Genomic DNA, 19439 nt, shown 5'->3' with positions numbered 1-19439 from the left:
TGATGTAAGGACGAAGCTGTGTGAATGCTGAGATTAGAGGAGTGGTTATGGAAGTGAATAACACTTCAATAAAAGAAGGAAGAAAATCTGTTAGCTGATAGGATTGCCAGATAAACTACAGAGTTCCAAATATTGCATGAGACGTACACTAAAAAATTATTTGTTTTTTACTTGAAATTCAAATTTAACTGGTGTTCTGTATCTTTATTTGCTAAATCTGGTACCATATATGAGTGACAGAGAAGGAAGATTGTATGATCCTATGCATATTTTGATAGGTCAATGTCCTTTTTCTTGGGCAATTCCAGTGATTGTGTAACTGAAAAAATTACCATTTTGAATAATGAGAAATAAGCAGTGATGGAAAGAATGACCTTTAGTGTTCATGCATGATTTGTTTTATGAGGTTAGAAGTTTATGTCTGTTTTCTTTTAGAACAGGGACAATGGTAAGGCCTTTTATGACATCATTGTGTTTATTTAAAAAAAAAAGTTCCTTCCTTTATTCCTGTCTTTATCTACTGAGGCAATGAAAGAATGGAAGTAAGTAAAACATACTAACATAATTTAAAGAAGTTGAGGTAGTTTTTTGAGTGGTTTTGGTTACACAGAGGAAGGATTTCTTCATGGAAGGGATATTTAATACTAAAATGTTTAAGTCACTTGTCCTCCTAACTTTGTGGCTCTTTGAAGAATGATAGAAATGTGAATGAATGATACACTCTATATTCTTTTTTAAAAAATATAATATGGAATGCTTCACAAATTTGTATGTCATTCCTGCACAGGGTCCTGCTAATATTCTCTGCATCATTACAATTTTAGTATATGTGCTGCCAAAGTGAACACCACTCTATATTCTTGACTGGAGTCATAACATATTTTTTCAAAGATTAAAGATATGTTCTGAACCACAGCTTATTTTTATAATGCTGATTAACTTTTAAAATAATTTATTTTATATTGAAAGGGAAAAATTATGAAATACTCTATATAGTACAACTGTAAATTTCTGAAATAAGGATGTGTGTTTGTAAAAGAAATATTTTATACTTATTAGTAGCAACATTTCATTGGTGAACTTCTAATTGATCTTTTATTTACTTGTAACTTCTTTGTTACTCCTATCCAAGATAGAAATGTAGAGACTGCAATAGGTTTTTGATATTCAGTCTAAGTGTGTTAAATATTTAGTCCAGCTGGGCATGGTGGCTCACTCCTGTAATCCCAACACTTTGGGAGGCTAAGCGGGCAGATTGCCTGAGCCCAGGAGTTCAAGACCAGCCTGGGCAACATGGCAAAACCCTGTCTCTACAAACAATAAAAAAATTAGCCAAGCATGGTGGTGGCATTCCTGTAGGCCCAGCTACCTGGGAGGCTGAGGTGGGAAGATGGCTTCAGCCCGGGAGGTCGAGGCTGCAGTGAGCCATGATGGCGCCACTACACTCCAGCCTGGGCAACAGAGTGAGACCTCTCTCTCTCTCTCCAATCTCTCTCTCTCTCTCCGTGTATATATACATATATATGTATAATATTTATGTATATATACATATATATTTATGTATAATATTTATGTATATATACATATATATAATATTTATGTATATATATATAAAATATTTAGTCCTTTCAGAATTTCATACCTAACTGAGTCACTGAAATCACTGAGCTCAAATAATTTCCACATACTTTTCATTAACCTTTCAAGTTTCATCCAGAGAAGACTAAAAGAAGTGTTATCCATTTAATCTGGAAATCAATTAAATTTCCAAACCATTTAGAAAATAAAGTCCTACACAACAAATAGATGTCTAGAGACCCTAACTTGTCAAGAAAAGAGAGAGAGCAACAGAGACCAGAGATGACACTACTCTTCATTAAAACACATGAATTTTGCACTAAGGGACACAAACTGCCCTCCTAGATTACCTCTAGTGTCGTATGATCATTTCCAATTTGTTCTGGCCACTAATGGTCAGCAGAGCATTCTGAATGGAATCCCCTACCTCCTTCCTAGAAGCTTCCTAACTCTCCTCTTTACCACAAGAGTCAGTACCAAGGACCAAGGATTTCATAAAGTAAAGGAAGTCTTTGGAATCATCCAAGATGCAGCAGCTACCTGCTGTATGTGCTGAATCCACCCCTTAATAGCAAACCAAAACTAGATGCTCTCAGACTATTGGGTACATGAGAAGGAAGGGTACAGATCCACAATCTGGGTAGAAACTGCTTCTTTTCCAGCAGTTATTCTTCTGTCTAGGGGGCTCCTTCAACAGCCCAGAGCCCAGAGAGTTCCCCTTGGTAAAGTTCTGAAAAGTCTCAAGAAGGAAGGAAGAAATACCCAGTATGCTAGCATTGTATTAGAGAAGTGAAGGATGATGAAGAAAACTATTATTCATTCTCAAGCACTCTTCCTTGAACCCTGGAACAAGAAAGCCATTTCCTGTCCTGTTAGAGGTTGGAGTGTCATTTAATTGTGAAATGGAAATGATTATTGCAATGGAAATAATAGACTCAACCAGCAAAGAATATTCTAGTTAGCCCAACTGAAATGTTACTTATTCACAGTTTTGCCCTTGCATTTTAAGGAACAGATTTATTAATCCTGTTTTATCAGAACTATATTGACAGTGAAAATGTGACATGTGACCCTGGAGCCAAGAGACTGACTTTCTTCTTTAGCAACATGAGAACTTAAAATGCAACCAAGTGCTGACCTTCAAAATAATTCCATCTGAAAGAAGCCATGCACTTTTGTTGTCATTGCTTTAAAAACACTGGGAATTGCTTTCAGAACTGGTTCCGAAGTTGTAAAAGCAAAATAAAACAACAACCAAAACAAATTAGTATCCTGCCTATATAGATCTATCTCACAGAACAACTATAAAAATTTTTTATCTGAATCTTCCATTTAAAGAGAATGTTACAATAATGCTCACATTAAACAGATAAAAGGGAAAGTACTTTGGAGAAAGCTGTGCTGGTTGATGTCCAGACTCCTACCAACCTGCTTTCCCCTCAAGCTCTACGAAGGTCCATTAGAAATTTTCTTGGAAGCCAATCTGAAAGGCACTGCTTTGTGTGACTATTGCTGTTGATTTTAAAATGTTACTTAAGAGAGAGAAGGTTCTACCAAAATGCAATGTTCACAAACTTGTGTGTAGAAGCTTTTCTCATACTCAGGTGTGCAAAAGTATCATTTCTTTCTTTTAGGAATCTACTTTAATGAGCAAGAAATGTAACTTTTGAACTAATTCAACCTAATTTCTATTTTGAGCCTATCACTCCCCTGGGGCAGCAAAAATCTAGTTCCCATAAAGTTTGGGTTTTTCCTTTCAGCAGGTTTGTGTTTAAAGTCCAGTGCAAAAAGGGGAGGGGAGCAAAGATATTGGGTGGTGGTGGACATGTAGTCCTAGAGTAATAAGTCACACAGGTGTAGGTCATTGGCCCTTGGAGATGGCTGCTGAAAGTCCCTCATTCCTGTCTGGTGGCCCCTTCAACTCCAAAACCTCTCTCAACTATTTCCTCTGTAGGTTTAGGCACAGGACCTAATCCACCTTGACACAACCTGCATTCACTTCCTCTCTGTACTCTTGGCTGTCATCATTTCCTCTCCTTCTCTCCTCTCACCACTGAGGTTGGGGAGAGTTTTTCTCTAATCAGGGGGAAATCGTTCTCTTTGTTATTCTTGTTTGCTTCAGAGGCTTCTAGAATAATGGGCTCAGGTTTTTATAAAAACACAAAGACCAGGAAACCTTGCTACAAACCTTCACTGAAGCACAGATATCTGTTTGAATAACAGGAAGGCAGAAGAGTGATATACCGAGAAAAGCAACAAGAACAACAAGTTAATATCTCAAAAATACTATTTCACATACAGCTAAGGTAGAAGAAAGGATGCAAAATTATGTATGTGTCATTAACATCAGTGAGGGGGCATCTAATTCAGTAGCACAGCCCTTGGATCAGGCCTGGCAAATAATCACTGTGACATCATAAAAGGAAAGGGTTTTTCATTTGTGAAACCTCAAGAGCCCTGTTCTTACATACACCACAGTGCAAGGAGATTACTAGGACAAGTAAAGAGGTTGCAGAGTAGGATGGAGAGCCTAGTTGAGCCTGGCGCTCATTAATGTGGAAATAAAGCCTCTGAGCACCCTGTCACCAGGATTTCTCCAGTGGCCGCAAGAGCAGGCACAGCAGCAGCAGGGGCTGGGAGCTCCTTGAAGCAGCAGAGAAAATTGATCCAGGGCTGAAGAGTGATAAATGGATGTGAATTAAAATGACAAGTCCAGGAAATTGAAGGGGCTATTGAGAGGGACATTATCCACAAGTCCAGACTGAGTCAAGATTAAAGCAAGATAGGAAGTACCTGATAGTCTGGGAGAATAGGCCGGCTTGTTAGTTTAATGAGAGAATATATTGGGGAAAGGTGTTTAGATATAAAGAGACAAGTTGAAGTATTTTTCCTTATAGAGTAACTGTGGCATCTAGGGCCTTTGGGTAATATAAATTAAGAGAGAGACTGTTGGCAAGTAAATTCTTTTTACTGTTAGCATAACATCCTTCCCTGCTACAGGAGTGAGGTCAACTCCCAATCCCGGCTGCCTCAGAAAGGGGTTATCATAAATACCCTATTAAACCTATCCTTGTCAGTTCCACTGCCAAGAATTCTGTCCCCACTATAGCCACACAAATGATCGAGTGAGGTGAGAATGGGAAGAGTGAACAGAATATTATCAGGAAACACTAAATAATTTAGTTATTGCTACAACCTTTACCCTTTATCCTTGGTGTGTAGGAATTAGGGTCTCTGATCCTTTCTTTTTTAGGGAATAGCTATCTTACATTTTATCTTCTGTATAACCCTGACAATGTAGAGACTCTGGTCGCTTGGCCGTATATAAGTTACTGGATATTTTCTATGTAGTCACTATAATAGCTAATATTTATATGGGACTAACTGTATGGCAGGGTCTGTTCTAAGTGTTTTCCACACATTAACATATGTAATCCTCCCACCAACCCCCTGAGGTACATTCTGCCATAATTTCACCATCACTGATGAAAAAGCTGATACACTTTGAGGTTAGCTAACTTATCTAACATTGCATAGGTAGTAAATGGTAGTTGTGGGATTTGAAAAATAAGCAGGCAGACAGATGGGCAGGCAAACAGACACGCAGGTGAGAAGTATGGCTCCAGAATCCACACGCTGAACCACTTCACCCTTGCTACCTATGTACTTGACTATCAGAAGGGATATAACTAACTCCAAAGCCCGAGGCATGTTTATATAACAGAAATACCCAACTCCTTTAACTGGGAAGTAAAGAAACAAAGGAATGTCTTAAGCAGATGATTGGCCAATCAAAACTATCCAGCTTTAAATGCCAGCCAATAAGACAGGGAGCAAAGTTAGAAAAGCTTTCCCCCTCAGAGTTCACTGCCAAAACCATTTTAATAGCAGTCTCCCACACAATAATATTCCACCTCAAATTATAACTCAAAAGTGCTAAAAACATATTCTTTAACCAAGATGTTAGAGATTTAGCCAGAAATAGTTTTATGTGGCTAGGTTAGTGTGAAATGGTTTGGCTAAGCCAGATGCTGTTAAGTAGATATCTGTAGAGCTGGGCAGAGCCATTTGCATGGGAAGAGGGTAGGTGCTACAAGGCAGGGCATGTAGTAAGTGCTTAGTAGCCAGTGCTTTATGCAAACACAAGTAGCCTTGGTTTTTTAAAGGAAGGCTTGGCTTCCCTTAAAAATCGTTTAGAACTCTTACAGAAAGAGACGACGAAGAAGAGTAAGAAAAAGAAAATGTGGGCAAGTTCAGCACCAAGTTGGAACCTGAGAAGGACTTAAAAAAATAAGAGAAAGGGCAGAAAAAGAGGGGAAAGTCACTTTTTATATTATATACTTCTGCATTGTTGAATTTTTACCACACGGATTACTTTTGTAATCGGAAACAGTAACAGAGGAAAAAAATGTTTTTTTAAAGGGAGACTTTTGAAAAAGCAATAGAGAAAGATTGCCAGTATAAATTGAGTTTCTCTTGAAGTTTTTTCCAACTATAATACCAATGCCAAACCAAACACTATGTTTTACATTCTGAATACAGCTTGGTAAGGGCAGGAGGAAGATTTAACATTCCCAGTTTGGTTCCCTGCACCACTCCTTCTTTCCTGCCCCCTCTCTGCCTCCTATTTCCAAGTTTCAGATTGATTGCCTTTTCTGCAGTGCCTGTTTCTCAGTGTGAGCTAGCTTGGGAGAGGGAATTCAAGCAGCCACAGGATATGGAGCTAAGTGAATACATGAGCTCCTATAACATTCCAGAGAGACTACCAGCTTTGTCTGCCCCTGTGGATCCTATCACAGGGCATGCCATTGTGGATACAAGTTCCCCAAGAGTTCTGAGAGGAAAGTGCTAGACTGACAGCCCCACTAACTAAAACACCTTAAGTTTTGGAGAGGATGTAAAACTTCAATGAAACACCCATTTTAAGAATAGGAAAAAATGGAAGACGGGTTCTCAGTGACAGAAACTTAAGCAAAAATCATTAAAAATAAAACTGGGCTAAATCACACTAATTTGTCCAAATGAGTTTCATAAGTAAATTATGTTGAACAACCTTTAAAGAAGAATTAATACCAATTCTAGAAAATAGAAAAGGAGGGAACACTTTCATTTTATAAAGCTAGTAGTACCCTGGTACCAAAGCCAGTACAAAGACAGTACCAAAAAAAAAAAACCTACAGATCAACAACCCCATAAATATAAGCACAAAAATACTTCAAAAATTGTAGCAAATAGAATTAAGCAATATATAAAAAGAATTATATACCATGATTAAGTTTGGTTATGTCCCATGAATGCAAGGCTGTTTCAACATTTAAAAACCAACCAATGTAATCCATCCAGCATATGAATAGTCCAAAAAAAATATTATCATATCAACCGACAAAGATAAAGAATTTTATAAAATCCAACACCCATTCATGATTAAAAACTCTCATCAAGCTAGGAATATAGATGGAATGTCCTCATCTTGATAAAAGAGCATCTGCAAAAGATCTACAACTAACATTGTACGCAAAGGTGAAAGACTAAATCTTTTTCCCCCGGGATCAGGAGCAAGGCAAGGATTTTTGCTCCCACTACTCATATTCAACATAGTGCTGGAACTTTTAGCCATTGCAATGAAGCAAAAAGAGGAAATAAAAGGTATTTAGATCAGAAAGGAAGAAATAAAATTGTCACTACTTACAGATGACTTTATTGCCTACATAAAAAATTCCAAAGAAATTACATTGTGTTCTCTTTCACCCTCACACAAATTTTCCAAGTATATTTCAAGGAATAATATGTGAAAAAAAAGCAAAAACATTGTTTGCTGACATGTAAAGAATTTACAAAAGTGTATCATTGTGCTACTTACAAAATGTGAAAAGGGTTGTTTCTCTTGACTCTGGCATCAGGCTACAGCCTCAAAGGAGTTCATGCTAGGATAAGAAGAAATTGAGGTAATAAGAAGCCATCCTGTCTCACCAAATTGTACACTGAGAATTATAGAAGACTGTGATGCTCTCTGTTCATCAGGGAACATCCTAGGGATTGAGAGCATGTGTCTGGAGGGGACGTATAGTCTGAGTTTCAGTTCCGGCCTTGCCACTTGTAATAAGCTCATGCTGCAGACAAACCCCTTCAGCCTCCATTACCTCTTTGGTAAAATGAGCATAATAGTGGTACCTACCCCATAAGCTTGTGGTGATAATTAATTTACACATGTAACGTACTTACAATTCCTGTCACATTATAAAGAGTATGTACAGTAAAGGTTATTTACCAAAACTATACAAAATGAGAAGTTTTAGGTAGACAATGACAAAAATATGCAGAGGCAGAGGCAAGGAAATCTGCTGTATCTTTATGTTGTCTGCTTTTATGCCTGATGGTGTGGAGATCATTGGTTCAGTGAATGAAACCAGAGCCAGCTATTAAATGCCAAGAGGCAATAATGAAGTACATGTCCTTTTCCCTTTTAGTCCATTATTTGTTCTCTTCTTCTGAAAGTTGCAGATGTCCACTAAGTTTGAAAATCTTTCATCTCCTGAGGTTAAGTTGTCCAACGTTGTTTCCAAATTTGGAAGACCATGCATGACACTAATGTGATGAGGAGCAGAAGAGAGAAGATTAGCTGCAACATTAAACGGTAATAGAGAATCACATCTGACCAACCAACCATTGTGATGGATAGGTTTTTCACGCAAAGAAGGCCCTCTCTTCACTCTACCACCAGCAGGGTCTTCATCATTTTTAAGTGTTGTAAGAGGAGGCTTCCCACAGCCACAAATTCTCCGGGTTGTCGTCTCCTCTTTCACTCAGTCTAAGTTCACAGTGATGGATGATTTGAGCCTGAGGTTGAAAGGGAATCTGAACAGAGAAGCTCCATGTCTGTTGACCTGGCAACAGAGTTACTTCATTATTACCCACATCTCCGTGTTCTCTTTAAAGTCTATATTATTACCCTAGCATTTGGAACTGTCTTTCAGACTCTTGGCTTCCAGTTCAGCCTTGGGTGGAGGAGCTCCTGCTAGTTTTCCTAGGATCCTTATTCACTGGCTGATTTATTTGGTATTTCCTATTCCATACTGAAAAATTACTTGTGATGAGTTTTTGCCAGCACATCAGGAGAGAAGACAAATGCTGACGCATTCATCAAAAGTGTCAAACCACTGCTTTGCTGCATGAAATTATTGCCCAGGCTTCACCATGACCACGAATCATTATACTTGCTTTAGGTAGGTTATGCTGGACATGGGGTTCAGCTTCCTTTACAGCTCTCAATAACAGACCTCATCCAAGGGCTCTCCTTCTGTCCTCCTTTCTGAATCACTCCTGAGGAGCTGCAGTGACTTCTCAGAAGCCTTTTGCCTGGCCCTCAATAAATACAGCTTTTCTCACTTTGCCAAGCGGGGTTACATTAATTCTTTTAAAAGAATCTACTCCACCAACCACATTACTCTACAACTAAATATCTCCCTGTCTATCACTGCTGGATCTGATCAGAACCTGTGAGTTCCCGCTCCTGCCCAGACACAGCCCTCTCCCAAAGAGGATCCAGCTACCTTCGTGTTCCCTTGAACGAATCCACTGGACTCAGAAAGTTGGTCAGCAGGAGCCATACATTTCTCTGGGAATGCAACTGTCTCACCTAGGGTCTGGAGTCTCAATAGGCCTGAGAAGACATAGGCAGAACAGTACATTTGAAGGGGAAAAAAGGAGACTCGCACTTTTTGAGGACGAACCTGCTGTGAGTCAGGAGTCTGCTGGAGCTTTACCTGGCTACTAGTGGAAGAGGCAGGAAAGGGTTAACTACAAATGTGAATACATTTGAGGGGGCAGCATGATCTAGAGAGCATGTGGAGAGAAGAAAAAAAACACTCCCACGTTTCTAATTGCACCATGAGTCAGTCCCATTTCTATGTGGTGGAATGAGCACCCTGATGGGGCTGGGGGAAGGGAAGAAGGCAGTTCTACCATCTCCATCCAACTGACTCATGGACCCCTGAGTTTGGGGTAGGGGAATGAAGTCATCATCTACCTCATTTCTTCCTGTTTCCTGGGTTTTCCTATCCCCTTATTTTACCCCGTTTGCATAAGGGAAGTGTGTTTCCTTTGCACTACTGAAGGGCAATATCAAATCCCACACAATGAAACAGCCACTGCAAAAAATGCAATCTATCCCAAACTTAGAAACATAAGACTGGGTAGAGGGGGTGGTGCATAGAACCAAATCCAGGAATGTAAAATTTCCACAAGGACAGCTTCCTCCCGCCCTTACCAAGCTGCCCAGTATCTCCCAAATAGGACAAGCAGTATGCAAGACATTTTTGTGTGCTTGGTTTCAACAACAATCCTCACTACATCCACCCTGTCACATTTTGAGGCTGAATGTGTATAATATGGTCCAATTGAAATTCAAAGAACTCCATAAGAAATAGTATAAAGGATAAACAGCAATTTGTTAACTTTGGAGAATAACAACAGGGAGTTCAGAGAGAGATTTGATTCTGTTATAAAAATGTTCCAAAGTATTTATTATAATAGCAGAAAATTTGCTGAATTTCTTTTATGCCATTTCTGCATTGTATGACATATTAGAATTTGAGCTACAAAAAGGTTTTTCTCCCAGAAAGGGAATAAAAGACCTAGAATTACAAAATTCAAGACATGTATTATCAGTTAAATATATAACAAATTTCATGCTTTATACTTTTATCTCTTTTTTTTTTTTTTTTTTTTTTTTGACAGACTCTCACTCTGTTGCCCAGTCTGGAGTGTAGTGGCTTAATCTTGGCTCACTGCAATCTCCACCTCCTGGGTTCAAGTGATTCTCATGCCTCAGCCTCCCGGGTAGGTGGAATTACAGGTATGTGCCACCATGCCCAGCTAATTTTTATATTTTTAGTAGAGACAGGATTTTGCTATATTGGCCATGCTGGTTTCAAACTCCTGGCCTTAAGTGATGCTCCCGCCTCGGCCTCATAAAGCGCTGGGATTACAGGCGTGAGCCACTACACTGGGCCTTATATTTGTATCTTCTATAATTACATTCCATTTTAACCAGATTTCATCACTACCTGCTTAAAACAGTTTTATTTTATGCATTTTGTTTAAATAAAAAATATATTGATAGCACACATTATAAGACAAAGTCATCTGAAATTTTTTTTTCTTTTTTGAGACGGAGTCTCACTCCGTTGCCCAGGCTTGAGTGCAGTGGCGCGATCTCGGCTCACTGCAAGCTCCGCCTCCCGGGTTCATGCCATTCTCCTGCCTCAGCCTCCCGAGTAGCTGGGACTACAGGCGCCTGCCACCACGCCCGGCTAATTTTTTGTATTTTTAGTAGAGACAGGGTTTCACCGTGTTAGCCAGGATGGTCTTGATCTCCTGACCTCGTGATCCACCCGCCTCGGCCTCCCAAAGTGCTGGGATTACAGGAGTGAGCCACCGTGCCTGGCCCATTTGAAATATTTTTTAAAGACATTATACTAAATACGTCAGCGAAAATATGCTCAAATTTACCATTAATCAGAAATATAAATTAAAACAGAGGATACTCGTTCTCTATATGATAAGCAAAAAATAAACAAAGAAAATACTTGCAACAAATGCATCAGAGAAAGAGTTGATATCTTTAGTATTAAAAAAGAAACCTTACAAGAAGAAAAGATAAATAACACCCCACAGGCAATGGGAAAGCAATTCACAGAAGTAGAAATACAAATAACCAACAAACATAGGAAAAGGTGTTCAACTTCACTAATAATCAACAAATAAAATAATCTTTTTTTGCCCATAGATTAGCTAAGATGAAAAAGAATAATATTCCATGTTAATAAGAGTTAATAAGAGTATGTGATATTTGCTTTTCTGTTCCTGCATTAATTTGTTTAGGATAATGGCCTTCAGTGCATCCATGTTGCTGCAAAATACATGATTTCATTCTTTTTCATGGCTACATATTATTCCATGGTATATATGACATTTTCTTTATCCAGTCAACTGTTAATGGACACTTAGGTTGGTTCCATGTCTTTACTACTGTGAATAGTGCAGCAGGATTTATAATGAAAGTATGATTAAACACAACCTAGAAGACAAATAAGAATAGATCAAACATTCTGTTTGATTCGAGTGTCAAAGTGCACACCTTTTCTGGCAGTAACTTGGCATTATACATCAGAATCATAAATCTATTTACATTTTGACCCAGGGATTCCATTCCTAAGAAACAATCAAATGTGCACCCAAATGTATGTATAGCATGTTTATTGAAGAGTTGTTTGTAAGAGGGAAAAAATGGCAAAAATCTAAATTATGGTAAATGCTGGTTAGAAATATGGTATATTCATACAAGAGATACAATGAAGTCATGTAAAAGGATGATCTAACCTATACTTAAACACATGCAAGCTGCTCACAATATTACATTATGTGAGAAAAAACAGATTACAAAACTAAGAATAATACATAGCAATTTTCTTTCAATTAAAAATTCAAATATTATTAGTATTGCTAAATATGCATAGGAAATAACTTAAAACTTATACACCAAACTGTTTATCTCTGGCTGTAGGGAATATGAGGCTCTTTCACTAGATAAGTCTATATTTTAAAATTTTTATTAGTTTAAACCATTTCTAAACAAAAAAGCATAAATCTATTACCAATGTGTAAAACATAGATTAGGTAAATGTGAAATGATAAGTTACAAGGTTCTTTAATGCAGCAGAATTTATCTATTTATTTATATAATTTCAACTTTTATTTTAGATTCAGGGATGCATGTGCAGGTTTGTTACATGGGTATATTTCATGATGCTGAGGTTTGGGGTATGACTGAACCCATCACCCCGGAAGTGAGTGTAATACCCAACAGTTAGTTTTTCAGCCCTTGCCCCTCTCTCTCCCTTACCCATTTGGTAGTCCCCAGTGTCTATTGTTGCCATCTTTATGTCCCTGAATACCCAATATTTAGCTCTCACTTATAATTGAGAACATGTGATATTTGCTTTTCTGTTCCTGCATTATTTTGTTTAGGATAATGGCCTTCAGTGCATCCATGTTGCTGCAAAATACATGATTTCATTCTTTTTCATGGCTACATATTATTCCATGGTGTATATGTATGACATTTTCTTTACCCAGTCAACTGTTAATGGACACTTAGGTTGGTTCCATGTCTTTACTACTGTGAATAGTGCAGCAGAATTTATAATGAAAATATGATCAAACACAACCTAGAAGACAAATAAGAATAGATTGGATTATTACAAATAGGGGGATACTGCTGACAATATTTTTTATTTTAAATTTATTTTTAATTGACAATAATTGTCTATGATTATAAGTACAATGTGATGTTTTGGTCTATGTATACATTGTAGAAAGATTCGATCAAGCTAATGAACATATGCATCACCTCACCAACTTATCATTTTTGTGTGGTGCAAACATTAAAAATCTATTTTTTTAACAATTTTGAAATATACAATGCATTGTTATTAACTGTAGTCACCATGTAGTACAATAGATTACTAAAACTTTTATTCCCCCAGTCCAACCAAAACTTCATACTCTTTCATCAACATTTTCTCTTTCCTCATCTCTTCCCCTTCCCCAAGCCTATGGTAACTACTTTTCTACTTTCTGTTCCTATGAGGTAGGCTTTCTTAGATACCACATGCAAGTGATATCATGTGGTGTTTGTCTTTCTATGCCTGGCTTATTTCAGTTAACATAATGCCCTCCAGTTCCATCCATGTTGTCATGAATGATAGAATTTCCTTCTTTTCTAAGGCCAAATAGTATTCTATTGCCTATGTATGCCACATTTTCTTTATTCATTCATCTGTTGATAGAAACTTAGGTTGCTTCCATAGTTTCACTATTGTGAATAATGCTGAAATGAACATGGGAGTGCAGATATCTCTTTGACATATTGATTTTAATTCCTTTGGATATATACTCAGCAGTGGGATTGCTGGATCATATGGTAATTATATTTTTAGTTTTTTGAGGAACCTCCTTATTATTTTTCAAAATGTCTGTACTAATTTACATTTCCACCAGCAGTGTACAAGGGTGTCCTTTTTTCCACATCCTCACCAACAAAGGTTGTCTTTCATCTTTTGGATAATAGCCAACCCTAACAGGTGGGAGGTGATATCTCATTTTGTGGTTTTAATTTGTGTTTCACTGATAATTAAAGATGTTGAGCATTTTTTCACATATCTTTTGGCCATTTGTATGTCTTCTTCTGAAAAATGTCTTTTCAGATTCTTTGCCCATTTTTAATCAGGTTATTTGTTTTCTGACTATGGGGTTGTTTGAGTTCCTTATATATTTTCTATATTAGCCCCTTATCAGATGCATGGTTTGATAATATTTTCTCCCATTTTGTGGATTGACTCTTCATTTTGTTAATTGTTTTCTTTGCTGTGTAGAAGTTTTTTTTAGCAATCCCATTTGTCTAAAGAATATTTTTTCAAGTATATTATTGACACAGTATATTGTTTTTTAAAAATCAAGCAAAAATACAGTATTTTCAACATAATTTCAATGTCATGAAAATATGTGTGGCAGGTAAATGTATTGAGGGATCAATTTATTATTTTGTGTTGTGTTCACTGTATTTTTCTTCTCTTTCCACTCTCCACCCCCAGTTTCAACAAAATAATCATGCCCATTGTACTTCTTTACCCCTGGGGAAGTTGATGCTATAGGGCTGAAAATAGATGTTGTCTGCCAACAACCTCCCTTCCTGGCTTTTGTTTTCTAAAAGCTTGAGTTCCTAGGGAGAATTGTGCTTCAGGGAAAGGGAAAGAGATGATCGAGAGAAAGAGGGAAAGTAGCCAGATAGGGAGAGTTTCCCAAGATTAGGGAAAAGGATAGAATTCTGCAGATCCTTTGTTAAGTGAAAATTCTACTCCCAACTAGTGCCCAAGGGAGATAGCAGGAGCTCAGAAGAGAAAAACTCTGTGATACAGTTAAAAGGGTTGGACCCCAAACCTCAAAACTTCCAGTCTCAGCAGAATCCTGGGACCAATCTTCACACAAAAGCAGTACAACTCCCTGCTTTCTAGGCTTGGACAATGAACATAGCAGCAGTGACCACAGGACCCCATTTTCTGGGCACTCTTCAAAACAGTGACACAAAATAACCAACTAAGATTGAATTTTCCACCAGTCAAGTGGGATGGAAGCTTGAAGTCAGATTTAATTTTGATATTTTAAAAATAATAATGTTACATTTCTTACACACCCAAGTTTGTGAAGTAGTATTCATATCAGCTACAATATATATATAAACTGAAATGATTCTGAAAAGTTAAACACCAAAATAATAATAATGGCTATCTCTGGGTAATGAGGTGTTTGCATTTTTTTCATTTTGCTTATTTATATCTCCTAGCTTTTCTGTAATGAATAGATAATTAAGTACTTCTATAGTTTTATATTCTAATTATACAGAAAATCATGTTTACCAAAATCATACTTATACTTTTCTTTACATTTTATATTTATATTTATTCTCTACATGTGTATTCATATGAGTCTTGTTCCCTAAATGGCTCAGAGCAAAAAACCACACAAACTAGCTAAGATCATGTACCTAAAACTGAAACAACCCCAAGTTTCACATACAACCCCACAACTTACTACCTGTCTCAGATCATGTTTCCTAGAAGAAAACCTGACAGAAAAATTCATGTGCAAGTAATTTTTTAAGGAAGTGCTACCAAGGGAAATCAGAAAGAGGGTGGGTAAAGCAGGACACGGAAAAGTAAGAAGCCAAGCAAGGGTAAGATTTCAGACAACGTGGAAGCCTCAGCCTGATTTCGAAGGGCACTTTGAAGCGTAAATTATGCCTCAGAGTTTTTGCCTACCTTGAAGCAAGGGAGCTAGGCTCTCTTAAAATGTCCAAACCAGTCAGTCACTCCCTATGGGGCCACCTTGGGGGACATAAACTCCCAGGATTTCTGGCTTTCTACACAGGCGAGTGAAACAGCTCCAGTAGCCAAAGGGCAGAAGAGTTATAGGCATCAGCCATTAGAAGCAAAAATGCAAAGTCTGGGGACAGCTGCACCGAACCAGTAGGCATGAAATGAGATCTGGGCGTAGCAATGACCACTTCCCCTCCACTACCTGAGGGCCTTTGCCCTGTCTGTTACTTCTACCTGGAATCTTTCTTTACCTACCTGTCTACATAGCTCAATCACTCTCCTTTTTCAAATCTTTGAGTAAATGTCTACTTCTCAATGAAGTCTATCTACTCTTTCCTTTTAAATTTGCAATCCCTTCCTAACCTTCCAATCCCTCTAAGATATTCCATTTTTATTTCACAGTTCTTATCACCTTCTAATATATTCTATAATGTTCTTATTCATTATATTTACTATTTAATGTCTGTCTTCCCCCACTGCAATGTAAAGCTCCATGAGGGCACAGATTTTTGTGTTTTGCTCCCTATGCATCTTCAGCACCTACAATGATGCCTAGGACATGGCAGGCACTCAAAAAATTTTTGTTTAATGAATTTGTGGATTAATCTAATAATTTATCCTTAAAAATAATTAACAATTTAAAAAAACTAAAGTGCACAATGAATACCTGCAAGTGTGTCACTGGATGAATGTGGTTTGGTTGACATCTATCAATATTGATATACCTATTATTAACTTCCTATTCATGAAGAATAGGCAGTGATTTAAAAAAATAATAATCTCACAAAATAAGGTGGTGTTCAAGCTTTTATAGTCTTACCGATCTTTTTTTGTAAGCAGGGAGAGGGTCTGCCTGCACTATCAATTACTGAGAAGCATATTAAAACCTCTCACTATTATTGTGGATTTGTGTATTTTTCATTATGCGTCTGTCAAGTTTTGCTTATACTTTTTGAGGTTACGTTATTAAGTGCAAAAAAATGTGAAATTGTCATTTAAACCTGATGAGTTGAATCTGTTATTCTTACGAATGTTCCTCTGTATCTCCAGTAATTTTTGTTTTAAAGTCTACTTTGCTGATAGTAATATGAAGTTTTTAAACGACTGGTTGTTAGACATTTGGGTTGCAAATTTCATGAGAGCAACATCCTAAAGTCTGCAACATCCTAAGCGCCTCCCCATCTGTTCAGTGCCAAGGCAACCAAGCTGGAATGGGGAAGATCACCCTAATACTTTTAGTATCACCACTTTATTGGAAGATGTCTCCTTTTAGACTATTAGACTGTTCATTGTAAGCAGATTCTGGTCTTTGTCTTCTCTCCCTCAACCTTCACTAGCCCATAAAAATTTGAGTTCCAGTTCACTAGTTTGGCAAATACCCTCACAGAAAAAGAGTTTTTGTGCTTTCCTTACCTACTGGGTTTTTGCTTTCACTTAGATTTTGGCCTGGCAATTTCTTAAAATCTTATCAACTCTTTAATACATTCTTAAATAGTTTAAAAATATTTTATCCAGCATTTTTCATTGTTTTTGGCCAAGAGTAGTCTGAATAATTAGAAACTAAACTCCACCATTTATCTTTCTTTGGCATGAACTCAAATTTATAGACTACCAGAGAAACTCCAAGTGCAGCAATGAAATGGCAGAAAAAAACAACAGGAACCTGTCTAAGCAGTAAATTTTTTCCTGTCAGTTATATAGCACCTCCCCAGGAATTACAATAAAATTTGATTTGGAAATATGTGCAAATGTATGTTAAGAACTTTGCACTTGGTGTTGGAGGCTTTGAAGAGCAAGAAGACAGTATATAGTGTCTTAGAGATTAGAAAAGTGAATTCACTAGGGAACTGCAGTAGGATTGCCACGCAGTGTTCATTGACCACTTGCCAAAAAAAGAGGGAACAGTTGGCAGAATTGTGTGATTTTAGCTGGTCAGAAACAGAAAAAGAGTAAGAAGAGAGTTAAGTTTAACCAAGGTCCAGATTTTCCCAGATATGTAAAGATGGAGGTAAAGAGAGACAATGGAATATGCAAAAGAGTGATTATGGAATCAGACCATAGATATAAACTGGCTATGGAGGGAAGTATGAGTGGGAGGAAGGTGATGAACAGTGAAACACAGTACTGGGGTCAATGGATTGAAGTTGGGGTAAGGATAGGAGAGCAAGTAACATGGAAAGATAGAACTGATTATTGGAGAAGGGATTCTTGAAATCAGTATTTCAAAGACAGTGCCATTATTGGTTGTGATAAGGTCTACAGTATGACAAACGGGAGTAGTTAGGTGATGTGGAGTGGAGGATAAGACCCATGGAGATGAGTCGTGTTTGATGGACTGTTTACAAGAAGTTGAAGTCACTAAGAATGAAAACAAAATTAATATTGTAGAGAAAAGCAGACAGTGGGCCAGTTGCTAAAGTCATCAGTGAATGAGAAGTAAAAACCAGGAGAATTACAGATAAGTACAATGAAAAGGGGTAGTGGGTGGTTTGCTCGAATGGCTTAGGATTCAAAAAGAACTAGGATGTGTAAAATATGAGAAGAGATATTATCTGAAAATGTCAAGAAATAGCAAATAAGGAAAAATAGTTTGCCTCCAGCCCCAGTAGTGCCATGGGGGTAGGAGGTAAAAAACTGAGAAAAAATTGCTGTAATTCTTTCATTGATTTATTTATTCATTTAACAATGTACTTAGTAGCTTCTGTATGATAAGTGATTTGCCAGACCACAGGGGGTTGATGAGACAAAGACACAGTGATAATCTGCCAACGACTATGTCTAATAGAAGCTAGAATTCATTCTCCTTTTGTGAACAAATAATTTGGCCTAGCCCACATGCTATCATGCCTGGTTGACTTGTCCCTGGATTTAAAATATTGCTGCCTAAGGATAAAAATAAGAATGGATTTGGCAACTGTCTAGTAATAAAGGAAAGCAAGTAAGTTATCTTCATTAAGCACAGCTGAACCTGATTTTAAAATTTAACTAATCAGATACAGTAATCAAAATAATGTGGGATTGGTATAAGCATGGAACATATTAGAGAATCCAGAAACAGAAACAAATTTACATGGTCAATTGATTTTGCAAAAAATTGTTAAAATAATTCCATAAGGGACAAGATGTCTTTTCAAAAAACGATGCTAGAACAATTGAAAATCCATATGCATAAAAGCAGCACCTTGACCTTCATTTTACACCATAATTAAAAAATCAACTCAAAATGGATCACAGATCTAAATGTAAAATACAGATTCTAAAATCCATAGAAGAAAAGAAAACATAGAAAAAAGTATTGACTTTGGGTTATATAAAACATTCTTAGACATGACACCAAAATTATGCAATTCATTTAAAATTGATAAATTTTACTTTCTCAAAATTTAAAATTAAATGACTATAATTACAAGACTAACAATACTAAATGTTGGAAAGGAAAGGGAGCAACTTGAACCCTTATACATTGCTGGTGGGAATATACAATGCTGCAACCACTGTGGAATACAATTTTGCAGTCCCTTAAAATGTTAAACATAGAGTTACTATATGACTTAGCAGTTCTACTCCTAAATATATACCCAAGATAAATAAAAACATATGTCCACAACAGAAAAACCTGTCCACAAATATTTATAGCAGCATTATTTACAATAGGGAAAAAGTAGAAACAACTCAAATGTTCATCAGTTGAATGGATAAATAAAAATATGGCATATTCATACAATTGAATATTATTTGGCAATAAAAAGAAATAAAGTACTAGTTCAGGGTAAACACAGATGAACTTTGAAAACATTATGCTAAGTGAAAGAAGTCAGGCACAAAAGGCATTGTATTGTATGATTCATTTATATTAAATATGCAGAATAAGCCAACTAATACAGAAAGAAATTAGATTGGTGGTCGTCTAGAGTTGGAGGGTGGAGG

General features: G+C 37.1%; 1 non-coding gene across 1 annotated transcript; it reads right to left on the bottom strand.

Annotated features, from left to right (window-relative positions):
- Nucleotides 1-742: 742 nt before the first annotated feature.
- On the bottom strand, nt 743-848 carry LOC112438541 (U6 spliceosomal RNA). The gene has a single exon (XR_003026956.1). It is a non-coding gene; the product is annotated as a U6 spliceosomal RNA (small nuclear RNA).
- Between the last annotated feature and the right edge of the window lie 18591 nt (nt 849-19439).

This window comes from Pan paniscus, chromosome X (assembly GCF_029289425.2).
Source record: "Pan paniscus chromosome X, NHGRI_mPanPan1-v2.0_pri, whole genome shotgun sequence".
Classification (NCBI taxonomy): Eukaryota; Metazoa; Chordata; class Mammalia; order Primates; family Hominidae; genus Pan; species Pan paniscus.
This window is presented reverse-complemented; position numbering and strand designations above follow the sequence as displayed.